The sequence below is a fragment of the Silene latifolia genome, chromosome 2, assembly GCF_048544455.1.
Source record: "Silene latifolia isolate original U9 population chromosome 2, ASM4854445v1, whole genome shotgun sequence".
NCBI classification, from domain to species: domain Eukaryota; kingdom Viridiplantae; phylum Streptophyta; class Magnoliopsida; order Caryophyllales; family Caryophyllaceae; genus Silene; species Silene latifolia.
Window position 1 is genome coordinate 77,492,910 of NC_133527.1, and position 6,705 is coordinate 77,499,614.

Below are 6,705 nucleotides of genomic sequence, written 5' to 3' on the forward strand. Positions count from 1 at the left end.
AAGCATGTTTAAAAACTAGTTTTCTTCGCTTTTAAAATCGATTTTTCAAATCAATTAACCCATTAAAATAAATGACTTTTCAAATCAAATATACTCATAAAATGATTTTTCAAATCAAATATTTATTTTATTTTCAATAAAATAAATTTAAGAAAATAAATTCAAAATAAAATAAATTAAATTGAAATCACTTTAAAAAGACTTTAATTTAAAAAATTATTTAAATTAATAAAATGAACTCACTTAAGAAACATTAATTTAAATATCATTTAAATTAATAAAATACTTCATCGACGACGCCCATTCTACATCGTAAAACGAGCTCCAAATAATGACAATGACAACTAAAGAATACATGTGTCCTATCATCATCGGGTGTTTGCCGGGTTCTCTATAAATTCCAATATCGACGGATACGGGTATCTACAGAGCCCCCACTTTGACTGAGGCTTGGACAAGGCGAAAGTCAAAGTATACCCCAGGTCCCTCTCGACCTGAGGATTCTTCGGGTCGTTTATAGTCCATTAGACTTGCGTATATAAGCTCGCCAGCCATAAGAAGAGACCATACCTGAAACTTCGTTGGGGATTGACTCTCGCTTCTGTTGTGTCAAATTATCGTCGTTGGTCGTCGACCCATAATTGCATATATGGTGAGTTGTGCCTTATCCTTAGGCGCCTACGTATCCGTTTCTGACGGAATCAAACCCGCGTCGTAGTTCGGCAACTGCTGACACATGCCCAAAGTTTATCATCGGCTGGCATTTGTCCAAAATTCATCATCTGCTGACATTTGCCCAAAATTTGTCATCTGCTGGCAGGTGTCCAAATGGGACGGGACTTTCCGAGGAGGTTGCCGCCGCTTTCATCATTTGCTTTCAGCTAAGGAATTCTTCCATTTCATACTCTGTTATTGAATTGAATTCTTGGTGGATGTCATCCTTTACATCTTGATAATGGTCTCTGAAGCCAACGGCTTCAGAGCCCCCAGTTTGCAATGGCTCTAAAGTCGAAGACTTTAGAGCCCCCAGTTGAAGCATATCCTGCTATAATTGGGACACAAAAACGTACTAGCAATAATCATCACATAAGCACATTTGGATCATCGATCTTAAAATTGGATTATTTGAAAGATTGGGTCATCGGCCCGAAAATTGAATTTGAAAATTTTGAATAATTGGGCCATCGACCCGAAGTTTGAAATTGACATCACTTGGAATGTTGGGCCATCGGCCCTTCAAAAAATTGAATTTTGAATTTTTGAATTTTGAAGGATTGGGGTCATCGACCCGAAAATTGAATTTGAAAATTTTGAATAATTGGGCCATCGACCCGAATTTTGAATTTGAAATGAATCCCTTGGATGTTGGGTCGTCGACCCAAAATTTGATGCAAAAAGTTTTTGAAATTTCAGAATTCTGAAATCTTTGGCATTTTGAAATCGAACCTTGACGGGTGAGCAGGAAATACGACTCAGACACTCTGTATGACCCGTAAACAACGTGGGCGTAGCCCGCTACCGTAAAACAAAAAAGGAAAATAAAACCCTAAGTGTGCACGGGTTTTAATTCAATTATTAACTTGTTGGGGGTAGAAATGTAAATAGGCCATTCTGGTGCCCAAAAAACGGCAAATGGGAATCACAAGGCCATCGGACTTGAGACAGAGATATCGTATGGTATGGGCGTGCTCCCAAGGGCACATGGGAATCAAGATCACTTGGCATTGACAAGGTGGATTAAACTCACGGAGCAACAACGTTGGCTTCGCCCAGACACTAAACACAGACTGATTTTATGAGAACAGTTGGACATCACACATCACTCTTGTTGGGAACATTCTGCCACTCTTCTCCTCGCCTCCTTTCTTTTCAGCGAGTATTCATCATTTCTTGCCACCGCCTTCTTTCTTTTCAGCGGGCTTTTACTATTTTTCTTCCACGCCTTCTTTCTTTTCAGCGGGTTTTTCATATTTTCTGTTCCCAACAAAAAACCCACACCTATCTGACTGAGCATCTTTGTCTACACCGTTAGATAAGGCTCATTCTGAGACTTGATACTATTCATCCGAACCTAAATCCTTATCCTAGCCTACATCGAGTGCTAAGACCGACTCAAACAAAGGTGGCTTCATTTGGACTTGGTTAAGACCCGTAAGAAACCGACAAGATGACAACTTGGTTGATGAGTGGATTGAATCCCTTATTCTAAAGGACTGCCTACGTATTCTCGTGGAGCGAAATCAAATCCGACGTAGTTCGATCAAGGTGCATAAACGTGGCATTTTGATTGTGTGTACACACTCGAAGGTTTCACCTAAGGTATCATGTCATATCCCATTCTAGCCTGTAAGGTACCGTTAAATCCCGTGTCTGGGGTTAGGTGTAAAAGGCTTGGATCTTTTGGGATGTGGAGCTTGGTAAAAATAGGTTCGCAAGGTAAACCATCATTCTGAAGGTTCGTTTTGTGGTGCTAAGGCTAAGGGCTATGGCTTCTGATGTGGTTGGAAATGGTGTCTCAGGTTTGATGAACCTGGGTTCAAATGGGTCGGGAAACAATGTGGGTTCAAATTTCCATGTCTGGACCCTAAAGGCCAGGTATAACAACACAAGCGGAATGATTCTCAAAATTCCCGACTATCCCCTGGTAACTGTCTCACGGAGGACTTAGGGGTAAAGAGGTTACTACTGACGCTTTTGGGCTTCGCCCATTGAACTTCAACTATGGGTACTTGACTTGACTTCTGGCTTCCGTAACTTCGACATCCAACCAAAAGCACTCTGCAATAACTTCAACATCTTTTTTTTTCTTTTTTCTTCTTTTTTCATCTTTTTTCATTTTTCTTTTTTTTTTTTCATTTTTTTCCATTTTTCCAATTTTTCTCTTCTTCTCATTTTTTCATTCTTTTTCACCTTTTTTTTTCTCTTTGAAAATGATCTTCTATTCATTCTCTTAGTCATAAATGGATACACCTTGAAAACTGGGCTTCGCCAACTAATTTGGGTAGGAACTAACAATTTCTTGTTAGAACGGGTTGATATCTTCTCTCTTCGAGATGGGATGATTTTGTTGGGGAAAAGGCTTGCCTTCCATCATCGATAGGGGAAACAAGGAGCTAGTCCGGGTTTGTCATAGAATCATCTAAAAGCTTGTCACAAACATTGGTTCAGATGGAGGTTTTCTACCACCAGACATGGAATTGGTAAAGGAATCAAACACGGGATCCTATTGTACCTTACATTTTGAAACGGGACATATTTCTACCCCAAGGATGCCTTTGAATGTGTTGTGCATTTTATCATGCTTTCGAAATGATTGAGGATTGGAAACAAGACATATTTGGAAACGAAACTGGAACTTTTTATTGGAAAGGCAAATGCTTAACAGACTCGAAGGAACGATTCCTAGGACACATCCTAGGTCATCGCGGAACAAACGACTCAACTTCAAGAAAAGAAAGTCCTAGACTCGACTCGACTATGAAAAGAAAATAGATCCCGACTCATAATTTTTCAAATCTGGTCTTGAGCTTTCCCTTGTTCAGCTGTCAGCTTATATGCTCGGTTCTAGTCCTTGATCCCTTTGATGGTCTGCCTCCATCCTGAGGTAGTCCTCTGAGGATCTACGCCAGTGATGAAGGTTGGTGAATCGAATTGTCCTTTATTAACTTTGTTAACAAGAGGAGTACATTCTAGAGCAAGACTTCCGACTTGAATTTCATTCTTCGGGTTTGGCAAGAATTCAAAGCAATCCACAAATATCTTCCCGATAAACACCCCTTTCAAGTGACATGGGCGGATAAGATGGGAATAATCGACATTGTCTTCGACAGAAACAAAGTTGGCGTGATCGCCAAATGGATTGGTGATGTTATTGGGTTTTATGGCTGGGATTGGGAGCGTTCCGTTCTCAATCATGTCTTGAATTTCGTGCTTCAGTCGATAGCACCTTTCAGTATCATGGCCTTTCCCTTGATGATAGGCACAGTAGGCATTTGGTTTATACCATTTACCTTGTTGATCAGCGGGAGGGTCCGGAGTTGGACCAATAGGCTTCAGCTTTCCTTGGGCTATGAGCCTTTGGAGAGCGTATGTATAAGTGCATCCGATATCGGTGAATGCCCTAGGTGTTTGGCACTGCGACTTCTTCGATTGCCCTTCTAAGATATTGATGGCTTCATCAATATGGGTCGTTCTTTGGGGCTTTGGTCCTTAGACGATGAGGCCCCTTGGTACCCTTTCGGCTTTTCACCGACACGCCATTCTCGACATCATCTTCTACCTTTATCCCGATTCTTATCAATTCTTTGAAAGAACCGAAATTCTGGTATTTCAGAGCATTGCGGTAAATAGGTCGTAGATTCTTTACGAACTTATCTACCATTTCGACTTCATCAGGCTTCTTAGCTAGTTTCACGCTTTCAGCGCGCCATCTTGCGAGGAATTCAGTAAAGCCCTCTTTTTCCTTCTGTGTCATTACTTCCAAAGTCCTTATGTTGGTTTGAATCTCAACATTGTCAAGCATAGTGCTTGCGAACTCCACCGTAATATCTTCGAAAGTGGGGAAGTTCTTAAGGTCAAGATTATAGAACCACGCCTTCGGTGTTCATCCGGAGATTGGGCAAAAATTTCGAGAGCATGTCGGCGGTACTCCCTTCAGCGCTAAGTACCCTTTATAGGCCTTAACATGGTGGACCGGATCTTCGGTGCCCTTGAACTTTGGGATGTCGGTGAGTACCATGTTCGTGGGCAACTTATCTGAATCGGGGCATAGGCCCTAGCATTCTCATAGTGAATGTTCTTCCCCTGGGAGAGTTTCAAACGGTCTTCGATGAACTTGAACCGTTTCTCCAGATCAGTCAGAGGTGGGGTAGATGGAGGGGAATCTTCACCCAGCTTAGATTCGATTGCATCCATTCGGGTCATCATGAGGTTCATGGCCTCGGTGAGCTTGTTGATAGCATCTTCCATTGCTTGACGTCGGGTTTTTGGCGGCCTTTCTACAAGAAAACCCCGTACTGAGTCAATATTTAAAGTAAGAGCCCCTGCACACTTAAGGACACGACCCCAACTTGACTCAAACAAAGACTCGACTTGAGACTGACTAACCAAAGGTTCGACTCACGGTTGGATTTAGACCTCGATTCATTTTAGACTCGACAAAACGACATGACTCAAGCTGTCATAGCTCGATTCTAAACTGGACTCGGTGTGACTAAACCCGTGATTGGACCAACATAGTCCTTAGGTTCGAGTGAAACGTCCTAAAGGGCCTAGCTTGGACGTTTCTGTGGATTATCCTAGACCAAATGGTCGACCAACATGACCCCAAAGCCCAAGAGGTGAGCTTGGGTGACCCAACAGGGTCGTGTTCTAGACTCTTGGAACGGAAAAACGCCTGACCTACCACGGCCATGACCCGGACACGACTCGACGCATTTCATGCTTGGTTGAGGTTCGAGAGGCATTTTGGATTGATTTTGAAAAACGAATGATCGATTTGAAAAATGAGATTTGAAATGGGCAGCATGCCGGCTATAAAAGCTTGTTTTGGCCGAAATTTCTAGTCCTATTTGGGCAGCATTCCGCGTTTTGAAAATCATGCTAAGTTTGAAAGTAAGTTGTTCAAAAGTTCGGTTTTGAAAAGGACATGGGAAATTTCGAAAAGACTCGGGAAAACAATTTGCACATTGTCATTCTCATGTTATAAGGATGTATGCTCCTAGACATCTCTAAGTCTCGGCAAGTCTTCTACAAGAAGGTCTATGCCCTCCATCCTTTTGCGGTCTTATAGAGCAAGGTGTCTTAAGGTAGAGTACCTAGAAGATCGTCCCCACCATCAAGAACCACGCGAGGTGAAGTGGAAGCGAGCAATGTGCAGCTTCCTAGCATAGTGGGACGTCGCCCCCCACGCATCACGAAGAAACGCTGGGACGGCCCGGACAAGTCCTTAAGGGTTTATGCATGAATCGTAGCACTATGAGTAATGTTTTACTTTCCAACACTTTCTTTTCAAGTTTCACCTCGGAGGAAAAGACCCTAGAAACAAAGTGTAACTAGTCCTCTTTTCCCCAAATGAGTCGCCAAATCAGGACAAGGCCCTCGGGATCTGCGTCCGCGGGATCCACACCAGGCATAATCGACTCGAGGTTCTTTCGAATCGAATTAAGACAAATTAGAGTCGCCACCAAGTTTTTTGGGAACTTGGAACCGTTCAAGTCAACTTTACACCTTTCATCGAAAAGCATAAAGCCAATCGACTACGAGTGATTAAAGATAAAGACTTGTACCCTATATCACTCGATTTGAATGACTCTCGTAATCCAATGGTATTTAGACGGACCCACAAACCATAGATCTTGAGTAAGGGGTGAGGGTACGTGTTAGGAAGCCCATAAGGACACCTAACCCCGCCCGTCAATAACGGCCTCTACTAAGTCAAGTATCGGATTTCAAACAAGGTCATAGCTACTACGATATATGATATGCAAACATCGTTTTAAAACCCTAACATGTGACAACAATTTCTATGTCGTTTAATGCATGAATACTAACTTTGTCAAAGTTGTTTTAGCATGTTGGTTGATTTGAAATAAAAGATGCGCAAACACGGCTTAGGAGGAATGGGGGAGCCATTGGAATCTATCCTATTACAACCCAGGCATTTCATGCCGACACAACGAGAAATAAATTACAACTCAATCTAAT